This window comes from Rhinatrema bivittatum, chromosome 4, assembly GCF_901001135.1.
Source record: "Rhinatrema bivittatum chromosome 4, aRhiBiv1.1, whole genome shotgun sequence".
NCBI classification, from domain to species: Eukaryota; Metazoa; Chordata; class Amphibia; order Gymnophiona; family Rhinatrematidae; genus Rhinatrema; species Rhinatrema bivittatum.
The window spans coordinates 394,701,057-394,714,767 of NC_042618.1; positions in this window are offsets into that span (position 1 = coordinate 394,701,057).

Below are 13,711 nucleotides of genomic sequence, written 5' to 3' on the forward strand. Positions count from 1 at the left end.
ATAGAGTAACCCACATTATTGTGGGATTTAACACCGGAAATAACTATACCTATTTTTTTTGCGGTACGGTAAAAAAAATATTTATCACATTCGCACAGCCGATATCGAGGATCACGGGTATTATTGCATTGATTGTTGCACGTGATGAAAAGAGGGATTATAACAGACACACCTACCAGGCCTTCCTGCCCCAATAAATACAACTGTTCTTACCTGGCCTAGCTTCCTAAAGCCATAATGTTTGGGGCAAGTTTAATTGTAGACGGATACTGGACACTTTGGAAGGCTCACCACAGACAACAACCTCAAGAACAGGCAAGGCCTGTTCCAAGCCCTCCTAGGGAAGTCCCTGCAACGGAGGCAGAGGCACAGCACGGAGGCGGCCATGGCAGAGGATACAGGGAATGCATCTTTCTTCTACAAACATCCTTGCTGGGCATGCCAGAGGACTATGTGGCTTGCAGGTATTGCCTCAGCTCTCAGGCTATCCTGAAATTACATGAAGAAATCTGAGGGGATTTGGATCCGGTCACAGAAAGGTGTGCCTGGCCTCACCAAACTGTTGGCCACTCTGCATTTCATGGCAACCAGCTCCTTCCAAACAACAGTAGGGGTCATGGGGAGAATGTCCCAAACCACTTTTTCCCACTATCTGGACCAGGTCATCACAGCATTCTCTGACCATTTTAATCACTACATAGCATTTCCTCAGGACTTGATGGACTTGAAGAGAGGCTTTTATGCCTTCGCAAACTTTCCCAATGTTCTGTGAGCTATCGACATGACTGCACTCATGTGGCTATCATTCCACCCCGTGACAGGGAGAAGATATGCTGCAAGAGAAAGCTCTTCCACTACTGCAACGTGCATGTGGTTGTGACGCTCAAATGTGCATCCTTGACGTGGAGGCCAGGTACCTGGGAGCTGTGCACGATTTCTTTATACTTTGGCAATTGTGCCTGTGTGAAAATTTTGAGGATGGCCTGTACAGTGATAGTTGGCTCACAGGTAAGAGAGACACTTCTTTCTATATTCCATCTCTGGCTATGTGTTTGTGGCAAACGGCACGGACCTGGGGGTTAGCTGGAGGGGAGGAAAAGCATCACTGCCATGTCAAGTGGCTTGTACAGTTATGTCTGCAGGCCATTGCCCCAGGGCCTGTCTTTTTCTCCCCATGCTGCACAGGCCTGCTAATCTTGTGATGGAAAACAATGCACTGGCCCTAAAGCTATACACTTTCCAAGTGTTAAATTTCGAAATGGTGCTGTCCTATCCTCTCATTGGAAGCTATTTAAATCTCACTGGTTAAAGACAAGCTTGAAGTGTCCACACTGCTGGTACTGCACGATCACGTGTGGCCAGAAAGAGAAGTGAAAGCCACAGTTTGTCTTGAGCCTCACACACCTCATCCAGAAGCAGTGTCCTGTACATGTTGGTGGCCTGCCATATTCCCTGAGTCGGGCCTCACAAATTGGTTTATATGGAGGACATACTGCAGAGCCAGCAGGGACATTCACAATCGCACCATGAGGTACCATTTTTCAGCTAACACAGGTGTGCAGCTCTTGTGTATTGCTTCAGGGTTGGAAGTCTGCTACACACCAGTAGCCTTAGCTCGGTTGTGAGGCCTGGCATGCAATTGTTGGAATACCCAGATGCGATTTATTAGTCCAGAAGAGCAAAACTACTTTGGGCTATTGCTATCCTGCACATATACTGGCCCAGAAAATTGTGACATGCACTTAGGCTAGGCAAATCGGCCTTTAAGGTTCAGGGAAAGGTACAGGCTACCTTATACAGTCTTATAGGTGTGTTCTGGTTTGCAAACCAGATCTGAACGTGACTATGCTATGATTGTTAGCTTAAATCTGCCTTTGCCGCAGGAGTTTTGGGTATGGTTCCAGGACCTGGCTTCTCACCCCTGGTGCTATTCCCAACACGCTGGCAGAGATTAGGTACAATGAGACCTTATGTGCTACCCGCTGTCATCGAATGCACCTTTGGAGTTCTCAAAAGTCGATTTTGCTGTTTGGACAAGACAGGTGGAGCTTTCATGTATGCCCCACCCAAAGTTGGAGATATAGTGCTGCTGTTGTGTCTTCCATTATCTCGCTCTACGCCGCAGACTAGAAATGGATATAGTTCTTCATCTCCCCCTGGATCCCCCATGTGTCCCTGCATAAGTCGAGGACACCACACTCCTCCACCACCACTCCTCCTCACTCCTCCACTCTTCCACCACCACTCCTTCTTACCAAAAGACAGAGAGACAAACTGGACTAACAAACACAAATTTTCACTCCAACAAAGAAGACAAAAGACCAAGGCAAAGTGAAACAGTTGGCAACAGAAAACAAGACAACTCACTCAGTAATCACTATAACTTCCAACTAGCCATCAACAACACCTATCTACCTCCTCTCTCCAAACTCCTGACACACACTCAAAGAGGCAGCTGCAGGAAGCCTGGATATACAAACTGCAAAAATAATGCATCACACACTAATTACGCTAGCTGGATAAAATGATGCACCACGCGCTGATGCAAAGTGCCATTCACTGATGCACAATGCTGCACAGTGATGGAACGCCGCGCGTGCTGACGCAATGCTGCATGCTCTGACACAACACCGCATGTGGTATTTACCTATGCGATGCAGCAGGCTGCAAATTTGCCTAACCATGCCCTTTTTTTTTTTTTTTTTATCACGGGCGTTATTTTCACTATATTTATAGCGATTTGAAGAATCCAGGTCTTAGAAACCTAAATTTTTGGCTAAAGTTCACATAAATTTAGGGTCTGAAAACTTAGGGACCTAAATTTAGGCCTACATAGTAACACAGTAACAGTTGACAGAAGATCAAAAGGTTCATCCAGTCTGTCCAGCAAGTTGCATGTGATAGCAACTGCCACTCCTTGCAGATCACACCCAAGCCCTCTCTTAAGGGCAGCAACTGCCACTCCATGCAGGTTACCCCCTTCTGTTAGGGTAGCAACTGCCACACTGTGCAGGACATCCCAAGACATGTTAAAGGTAGCAACTACCACCAAACCTAGGGGTATATTTACAAAGCTGCGGTATTTAACCCTCCAGGAAAAATATTGCGGGATTCACTAAGCTGTGGTACTCAGTACCACAGCTTAGTAAATCCTATGGTATTTTTCCCCTTGGTATTTTACTGCTGGGAAAATTACTGCAGCTGAAGTACCCTGCCTAAACAGTCTGTGATGGCAGCCTCACAGCCCAAGGCTAAGCAGCTGGAATATTGGCCCTCCAGAAGTTCTAAAATGCTAGCGGATCTCGAGAGACCCCCTGCTCCACACCCCCACCACTTCTTGACATATCCCAAGTCGTTACAATGGGAAAAAAGAAAAATGTAAAATCATCTGTTCCTGGCCCCTTCACCTGAGTCCCAACCTCTGCCCTCTTGTAGAAAGAATAGGGACCTCCATTCCCCCAGATCTCCATCTCCCCTCCTTCATACTGGCTATCTCCCAATCCTCCCCTCTTTCATCACCTTATGATCCCTGATGGTGAACTGGAGCCTGAAGTGTGTCCCTAGTGCTCCGAGATCAATGCCGCCATTTTGAAAATGGTGCAGGTTAGCCACAGTCTCTGCTAGCAGCATTGTACAAATCAACTCCTTTTCATCACTTATAAAGTCAAAAAATCTTTGAGATCAATTTTACAATGGATACCTCTGAATGTGTCTGTAACAACACCCCTCCTAACCCCAACCCACCTCCCAAAAACTTACCCCGAATCAAAGTGCCCCCTTACAATGGTCCATATATAGAATATCAAACTGAACCCTATAAAGAGTCTCTCTCTCTCTCTCTCTCCCCACCCCCATGCACGTATTTTATTACATGCACCAGCTGAGGACAATTAAAGGTTGTGCTGGAATGTCCTGCCACTTTTTCTGGGTGTGCATACATTGATATACACATGCCTTTCCCAGCTATTTAGAATTCAGGTAGCTTCCGCTCGGGCCATTTACATGTGTAAATGGCCATTTTTGCACATGCAAGGCTTTTAAAATCTACCCTTAAGTGCACTATGCACTTGTCCACATTACGTTTGCCATTTGTATGCTCAGTTTTCTAATTTTGCAAGGTCCTCTTCCAATTTCTCACAATCCTCTTGTGATTTAGCAACTTTGAATACTTTTGTGTCATTGGCAAATTTCATCACCTCACTTGTTATTCCCATTTCCCAGTTGTTTATAAATATATTAAAAAGCAGTAGTCCCAGAACAGATCCCTGGGGCACTCCACTATGCACATAGCTCCATTGGGAAAATTTACCATTTAGCCTTACCAGTTGGCAATCTACAATAGGACACTGCTCCGTATCCCATGACTTTATTTTTTTTAATTCTTTATTTATTAATTTTTCTCATTTCAAATATACAGAAAACAGAGATTAACTCTGTACCATTTATATTATTTCCATTACATAATATACATTACATAACTTAGAAACCAACTCTTCAAAATTTTCAAAGAATACAATGCAATCTTGTATATCTGAAAATTTAAAAAGAAGAAAACAGTTTTATCTTATATGTGGAAAAATGAGGCTGATTAGGAACCTAAGGATAAAAAAGGAGATTAAACCACAATAAATTTCTAATGAAAGCTTTACATAGTACCAGCTGAGATTCAATTTCTATTTAAGTCCTAAATAGTTACTCACTTATTGGTTCACCTCATCTGATGACAATCTATTAGGCAAAGGAGTGGATGCAGTGGGCTGTTGAGCCTCCACAAACTGCTAGAGTTGTTCAATTTGGAAAAACACATATTCGTAGTCTCCTTTTTTAACCTCACATCTACAAGGATATCGTAGGAAAAAAGTATATCCCAATGAAATTACTTTTGGTCTTAACAAAAGAAATTCTCTACGACACATCCTGGTAATAGGGGCTAAATCTGGATACATTTATACTATCTGACCATGAAATGTAGTTGGGAATTTCTGAAAATATTTTTTCATAAGATTACTTATATCCTTGGTCACAATAAAAGAGACAGAGTATTTCTATGGACCACATCTAAACTTGAATCTTCCAAAAAATTGGAGTTTGTAGATAGTATTTCATCTTCAGAATATAGCAATACATCTTTTAGATATTTTTTAAAGGAAATATAAGGCAACTCACCCAAAACCTGTGGAAAATTGGTAATTCGAACATTTAGATGTCTAGCTCTATTCTCTAATAATTCTAAGTGATGAGATATAGATAACTGATCTTTAACAATCATTACATTCAATTTTTGTATCGCTTGTATATTCTCTTCATTCTTATTAACCTTCTTAGATATCTCTACACAATTTCTCTGTAATGATTGTAAATTCCCTTGATAATCAGAAGTCATTACATCCATCTTTTTTTCCAGTCTAGTCACGGCATTGCTCAAACTTTTCACCGCATCCCAAATTGCCTCAAGGGTTACCTTTTCAGGCCTTGATGTTATCCAAGTAAGATCTTCTATGTTCGAAGAGGAGGCCTCCTCCTGCTCTGTCGCTTCTTCCCTAGTCTGGGTTAGCGACTGAGCTGTCTGATCCTCGAAAGTGTGTTGGGCCGGTGGAGGTCTACTATCAGGACTTAGGGAGGCCTCATCCTGGGAGCTCCTTCTTGAGGAGTTCCAATAGACTCTTCGGCTCCCTGTTTTTTCCCCAGCTGTGTCAAGAATTTGTGAATTTCTAACTGCGTTGAGGGAGGGGGCATGGGCTCTGGAGGGAAAACCCGAATTTTTCCCTTCCTCTTCGCAGGCATAATACCAACCAGAAAACACTTCAACTTGACATATGACATTTGTTCCTTTTCCAGAGAGATTAAGAAACAATAGTAAGGGCTCCGTCGGGCAAAGTCGCGCGCACCCCTTGTGCGCGCGTGGCTTCGGCGATGCGCCGGGGGGGTGCGCTTTTAATAGAGTTCTTCCAGCGCCTCCCTCTGACGTCGGGTGAAGCCCGGCATCCTGATCTCTCCGGCAGCAAACCCAAGGGAAAATTATGCTATTCTCACCGGTGCAAGGTAATTCTCATACAGCCTCGATCCCATGACTTTTTAATTTCCTAAGAAGTCTCCAGAGGGACTTTGTCAAATACTTTCTGAAAATCCAGATATATTATATCAACTGGCTCACTTTTATCCACATATTTATTTTTGTCCTCAAAAATATGTAGCAAATTTGTGAGGCAAGACTTCCTTTGACTAAATCCATGTTGGCTTTGTCCCATTAAACTATGCCTATCTATATGTTCAGCAATTTGTTCTTTATGTTAGTTTCTACCATTTTGCTTGGCACAGACATCAGACTCAATGGTCTGTAGTTTCCTGGATCATCCTTGATCCATTTTTAAAAACTGGCGTTACATTGGCAACCCTCAAGTCTTCAGGTACCATAGACGATGTTACTGATAATTTACAAATTTCCAATAGCAGGTCCGCAATTTCATTGCTGAGTTCTTTCAGCACTCTGGGATGTATAACATCTGGTCCAGATTATTTGCTACACTTTAGTTTGTTAATCAGTGACTAACTTACAGGGAGATGCTGCAAGCTGCAGTAGGACCCTAATATATGTTACATCACACAATATTGCCGCAATAGAGCACTATTGCTGCAATATCACATGATATACATGATATTTTGTATCTCCCTGCCCAGATTCCCTCCCCATTACAATGAACTTTTTTGCATACAATTTTATTCATGAATAATACAAATGCATACAAAGAGAATCATACATGGGCAATCCTATAGAAATATTTTATCATGGCCACATAGCATGTGTCTGATACCCGGACATTATCCCAGTCACATGTCAAGGTCAAGTTGGTGCCATTTTGAAAAATGGCACTGATTGGGCCGGGTGTGAGGGTGCACCTGGCCCCAATGCAGGATCTATTTGAAGGTTTGTGGGGGGTGCGGGGGGGGAGGGGTTGGAGGATGGAGGGTAGAGAGTGGAGAGTGGGGGCCTGCACCCTAATTTTTGCATTTTCTGGCTTCCAGGGTAAGGGGATGGGTATGGGCAGTGGGGCCAGGAAACTACCTTAGACTTTGGGGATGGGATAGGGGATCTGGGACACTCTTGGTCACTTGGGGGGTTGGGGGATCGCACCTGCTTTGTTTTGTTTTAGGGGGGTGAGGGGACTTGTTAGTTTGACTTTGAGGGGTTAATGGTTTGACTTGGGGGGGTGGGGAGGGCTTGAGCTGTCTCTTGGAGGGGTGGGGGATGGGAATGGGGAGCCAGAGCCTCAACTTTATTTAATGGATTGTGTTGTGGTGGGGCTGTAGCTGCGTGCCTACATTAAATCTAGTTTTTCACTTTGGGGGGAGTTGGGGGCTGTCTTGAATGGCGACCTCGGGTTGAGACGGGGGTCAGCCCTGACCCCCGCTCTACCTCCCCATTTGTCACAATTTTTTTTTCAGGCCAGCATCCCTTTAAGGCGATGGCGGTCCTATGAGGTTGGAGCCACCATTGTGTTAAATGGCCATGCGCCGCATTTTGTCCTGCTGTGTTTGTCCGCAAGAAAAAAGAATGCGCCATACAGCCCCAATGCTTTTATGGTGGATGGGTTTCACTATCATGGTGACACTCCCCGTGATAGTGAGTCCCCCTCTTGCAAGAAAACATTGCAGATTAGTGCCTCTAGACTTTAGTAACCTCAATAGACTAGTCAATGAATTTTTCTTGAATTATGTTACAAGTGTACATTTCTCCAACTTGTCAATACAATCCTAAAATGTTTAATCTTATGCTTAGTCTATAAAATATTGATAATTCATTCTTGTGTTTTCAAAATTAGATGAATTAACAAAAGTGTGATACAAAATTCACTAAGCTACCTCCTCCAGTTCCAAGCTTTAAATTAGGTATTTTAAACTGACAGGTTCTTTGTAAAATATTCTTAATGTTAAATATTTTGATACTCCTGCTTTCTCATTTTCTCCAATTTATATTCCTAGACCTTATACTGTCGTTTTTATTGTTTTTAGCTTGTTTTAGTGCTTGCATTATTAATTTGTATGCCTATATTTGTTGACATTGTATCTATGTTACTTATTCTGTACACCGCTTAGAGCTACTGTGAAACTGCAATATATAAACATGACAAATAAATAAATAAAATTAAAGGCAACCAGAGCTGGATTTAAAACTTTACCGCCCATAGGCACTGGGGGACCCTCCTTTCACCCCACCCCTTCAGAAATCATTTGGGGGAGTGGATAATCCCACCTCTCACCAAAAGATCATAGGAGATGGTTAGTCCCCCCCCTCACAGAAATCACAAAAAATCATGGGAGATGGTTAGTCCCGTCCCCCCCCATCCAGAAATCAGAGGATGCAAGACTCCATTCCCAGATTTTTCCCACCTCATTTGACGCCATGCATTAATCTCTTCACATCTCCAGATCAGCAGATGATTTATTTTTAATCCAGCTGTGCAGCTGCTCTAGGAACTTCAGCTAATCATGCGGGGCCTATGAGAAGGCCTATGAGACCCTGCGGTGGCCCTGCCCCTTGCATGGGTTTCTCTGGTAACAGGGAAACCTATGCAGGAGCAGGGGATGGGGCCCCACGTGATTTAGCTGAAGTTCCTGGTGTAGCCATGCAGCTGGATAAAAAAGGAAATTGGCAGCAGCCCAAATGGCAGCAGCATTGGCAATGTTCAGTGCCTATCACAATTTGGCACCAGAGTCAATGGCCTACGTTGCTTTGGACTAAATCCGGGCCTGAAGGCAATGCTTAATCTCCAATAAGTGCACATTAAAAATGGCATTAAGAAATCAATTCCCCCATGCGCATCTTTGACTTCCAAGTAACCTTACTGACCCCACTAGGACTGACATTATGACCATTTAATGTCACTTAACACTATGCCAGCTGGTTGTTTGAGGAAAACACAATAAAAAGGTCAAGTAAAACATTCTCCAATTTTGTACCTTGTGAAAAGACCGGTCAAAGAACAGATGGAAAAGCTCTGATACAAGATGACCATGAATGACATATTAGCCAGTCACTTTTTGTTTCTACTGCAGTCTTATCACATATTATTAAAATATTTACTTTCACCCCATTTCATTCAGCAGCCGTGGTAGCCCAGCAGTTGTGAAATTACAGATCAATTATTTCCGAAGTAATTGGATTTGAAGTTAAATCTTTTTCTTTTCTTCCTTTTGGTTTCAAATCCCTTGTAAGATGTGGAAAGGCAAACTTTGTAAGAAAATGTGATGTGATATGACCTTAAAAATCTGAACCAGAGCAATCTAAATTGATATATAGATTGCTGTAACTGTTGTAATTAAATCCCTTACTAATAATCATCTAATCAGTTTGATCTGCAACAAGCGATCCAGCCTGAAACAGATGTGGCGCATGTCAGGGCTGCAAAGGAGGCAGGTGTCAGCTGCATCTGCGAACTGGCATACACCCACGAGCCACCATCAACACCCATGATATAAAAAAAAAAAAACCACCTAAAATTCTACACATCCCTCTTCTGCAAATCTATAATCTGATATTATATTTGTGGTTTCAATACACAGAACCCAAGTTTCAACAGGAATATCTCATGCTGATTTCAGGAGTGATAACGCCCCGTTACCCACGTTTCTGGGCAATACAATTAAGCCTTCGTTTCCCATGTATTGAGCACCCTGTAATTTAGATTGGTTTCTATGACTACAAACAGACATCTCTTGTTTTATGTGAAATAAAAATAGCTATATTCCAGCCATCCCAAGCATTGCAGTAATATCTAAAGATTTCATTTCAATTTATCTACAAATGAACTTTAATATGGCATGAATATGAACAATGGTAGTTATGTAGGTGCATTCAAAGAAGCAAATTCAGCAAATGCATCTTCAAGAATATGAGTATAATTTCCCTCTCAAATACTGTCTTATCAACAGCTCCATGCTTCAGTAGCTTTGATATTTGTTCAAGTGATCATTGAAAATGGTAAAGGAGAGATTATGCAAAAAAGGATTTTAATTGTATACATCTAACAATGAAAAGATAACTACTATATGTTCTTGTATGCTATGCAAAATTTAAGTCCTTGCTGAGGCTAGCAATCATAGTATGCCACATTCCCATGGAGGAGATATAAATGTGATATATTTTTATTTTATTTATTTGATAAAACAAACTGCACTCATCTACAGAGACATCGAAGCATGGCAAAATAATAAAATTGGTATAACATACAACCCCGCTCTCAAGCTCACCCACAATCATCCCCATAAAATACAATCCCACCATACAAACCATTATCTCAACCCCATCCTAAACAATTAGAAATCTTTTCCTTAGTAAAATTAACATCATCTCCACTAAATAAGAACATAAGGAGGATATCTATGACTATCAAAATACACATATAAGGGAACATTTTTAAATAAACCATAGGGCTTGCAAACATTTTCAAAGGAAAACCCCAAGCCAGATTTCCCTTTGAAAATTCCAGTGGCTGCGGGCAGCCTGTACTGTACTACGTACTCGTGTATATATGTACTTGCTTTGAAGCAAGTGCAAACACACCTCTAAGTATGTACTTTCCCTCCCCAGACCGTCCTGTGCCCAGGCTCTGCCACTATATTGCTGGAGCATAATATTGACATTGTAACCAGTGCGGGTGCTTTGACCCGCATTGGGGAGGGAGGTGTTTGGTTAGTTATCAATAGGAGTTTTTTACAGAGGTAAAAATCTTTTAAAATTTGCCCTCATGTTATATTTATGAATGGAAACTTGATTTACAATGAGAAATTCAATGCATCTTGTGCTGTTGTCAGGTATGACTGATGAACTGAAAGGGTCTGCTGATTGGTGCTATAACAATATGACAGTACAGGTGACTTGGTGAATAACACAGTAGCCTGGTGAGGGAACTCATTAGTTTCTTTGACATCACCCTGATACAGAAATGGAAATAACTAATTTTGGGGGTCATTTTTCAAAATGCGGTAAGGCGTTTTCGCATGCGTTAAGGGCTTATCGCATGCGAAAAGCCCCGTTTTCGCATGCGATAGGCCTTTAACGCATGCGAAAACGTGTTTACCGCATGCGATCGCACCATATCGTATGGTGCAATGCAAATTCTAAAAATAGGAGGAGTTAGGGGCGGAGAGTGGGCTGGGCTAGCCTGTCTGCGAAGAGCTATCGCACAGCCATAACGCAGATGTTACCCAGGTAGAGAGTCCATCAAGCTAGGTGGAGAGAACATTGCCCAAATCTCATCTTGGAGTGAGTTTCCTCACTCTGAAGGCCAGCAAATCTTCACAAGAGACCACTGTTCTGTTCGTAGGTGTCACGTAGCATGTCAAAGTGGCCCCTAACCCCCTACACACTTACCTAATCCCCACCTCGAGTTACTAGGTGGGCCTACCCTAGGGATACAAATACCTGCCTATGGGCCATGCTATTATGGCCAGTCTCTCTCTCTCTCTCTCTCTCTCTCTCTCTCTCTCTCTCTCTCTCTCTCTCTCTCTCTCTCTCTCACTCACTCACTCACTCACTCACTCACTCATGCAGTACTTACTGCATTTTGATAAATCCAGGCCTATATCACATAGAGAAGACCATGGGTGATAAAGTCATGTTGTAAAAGGAAGACCTTTATGAAAGAACAAGCTGCAGTACTAATGAATAAACATGGGAACATAGACTATTACAGCACATAAGGTCCATCTAATTTGCTTTCATTTACAGTAACATGGACTCTGGTTGATCTCAGACTTTCTCTTCACTTCTTCTCAATCAGAAATCCAATATGCTTATCACAGATTTTCTTGAATTTGATTACCATTCCTGTCTCCATAATCCTTTCCATGAAGAAATATTACTCCTGAGTCTGACTCTTTGGAATTTCACCCCATGACTTCTAGCTGTTAGAGCTTCCTTTCTACTGAAAAAAGGTTTATACTCTTGGGGTGTTCTGTGCAAAAAAAGTAATTATTCCGTGCACAATATTTTCAAATTCGGCACAAGAATATCTTGACAACAGAATAAACTCCCAGTGTTGCTATAGGAGTAATATTTTTATATCAATACTGGTAGCTTATGCCACTGGCATATTCAAGATTCTGGAGTTTGGCAGTAATGCTGAGTGGCAGAAAGACTCTCAATGTACAGGATAAGGGATTTAGCAGCAAGACAGAACGGCAGCAAGATCCTCACAATGTGGAGTCTAGGTTATTGTAGCAATGTTTTCAGTCCTCCTGCCACTCACATGGAAATTCTGGAAAATCCAGTAAAGGCAGATCAATTTTCATGAAGATCAACTTTTTCATCAGCTCTGTCTGCTCTTCCTAGGAATTGTTCTCAACACTACCAGTATCATCTACCTCCTCCACCTCCTCACTGGAGGCTAAGAAGCAAGCTCCCAAATTCTTTTCAGCTACTAGCACTTCAATATCTTCTGAAAATACTACCTCAGAAGCAGTAATCATGCAGCAGCGTGGTGCTGGTTTTGGGTGTTGCACTTTGGCCACCCCTGCTCTGCTAAAGCCATATTCAAATAGGTCACCCACATTTTGCCCCTGCTCCAAATCAAGAGGGAAATGAATAAGCAGTAAGAACATAAGAACATAAGAACATGCCATAATGGGTCAGACCAAGCCCAGCATCCTGTTTCCAACAGTGGCCAATCCAGGCCATAAGAACCTGGCAAGTACCCAAAAACTAAGTCTATTCCATGTAACCATTGCTAATGGCAGTGGCTATTCTCTAAGTGAACTTAATAGCAGGTAATGGACTTCTCCTCCAGGAACTTATCCAATCCTTTTTTAAACACAGCTATACTAACTGCACTAACCACATCCTCTGGCAACAAATTCCAGAGTTTAATTGTGCGTTGAGTGAAAAAGAACTTTCTCCGATTAGTTTTAAATGTGCCACATGCTAACTTCATGGAGTGCCCCCTAGTCTTTCTATTATCTGAAAGAGTAAAAAAACAATTCACATCTACCTGTTCTAGACCTCTCATGATTTTAAACACCTCTATCATATCCCCCCTCAGCCGTCTCTTCTCCAAGCTGAAAAGTCCTAACCTCTTTAGTCTTTCCTCATAGGGGAGCTGTTCCATTCCCTTTATCATTTTGGTAGCCCTTCTCTGCACCTTCTCCATCGCAATTATATCTTTTTTGAGATGCGGTGACCAGAATTGTACACAATATTCAAGGTGTGGTCTCACCATGGAGCGATACAGAGGCATTATGACATTTTCCGTTTTATTCACCATTCCCTTTCTAATAATTCCCAACATTCTGTTTGCTTTTTTGACTGCCGCAGCACACTGAACCGATGATTTCAATGTGTTATCCACTATGACGCCTAGATCTCTTTCTTGGGTAGTAGCACCTAATATGGAACCTAACATTGTGTAACTATAGCATGGGTTATTTTTCCCTATATGCATCACCTTGTACTTGTCCACATTAAATTTCATCTGCCATTTAAATGCCCAATTTTCCAGCCTCACAAGGTCTTCCTGCAATTTATCACAATCTGCTTGTGATTTAACTACTCTGAACAATTTTGAATCATCTGCAAATTTGATTACCTCACTCGTCGTATTTCTTTCCAGATCATTTATAAATATATTGAAAAGTAAGGGTCCCAGTACAGATCCCTGAGGCACTCCACTGCCCACTCCCTTCCACTGAGAAAATTGTCCATTTAATCCTACTCTCT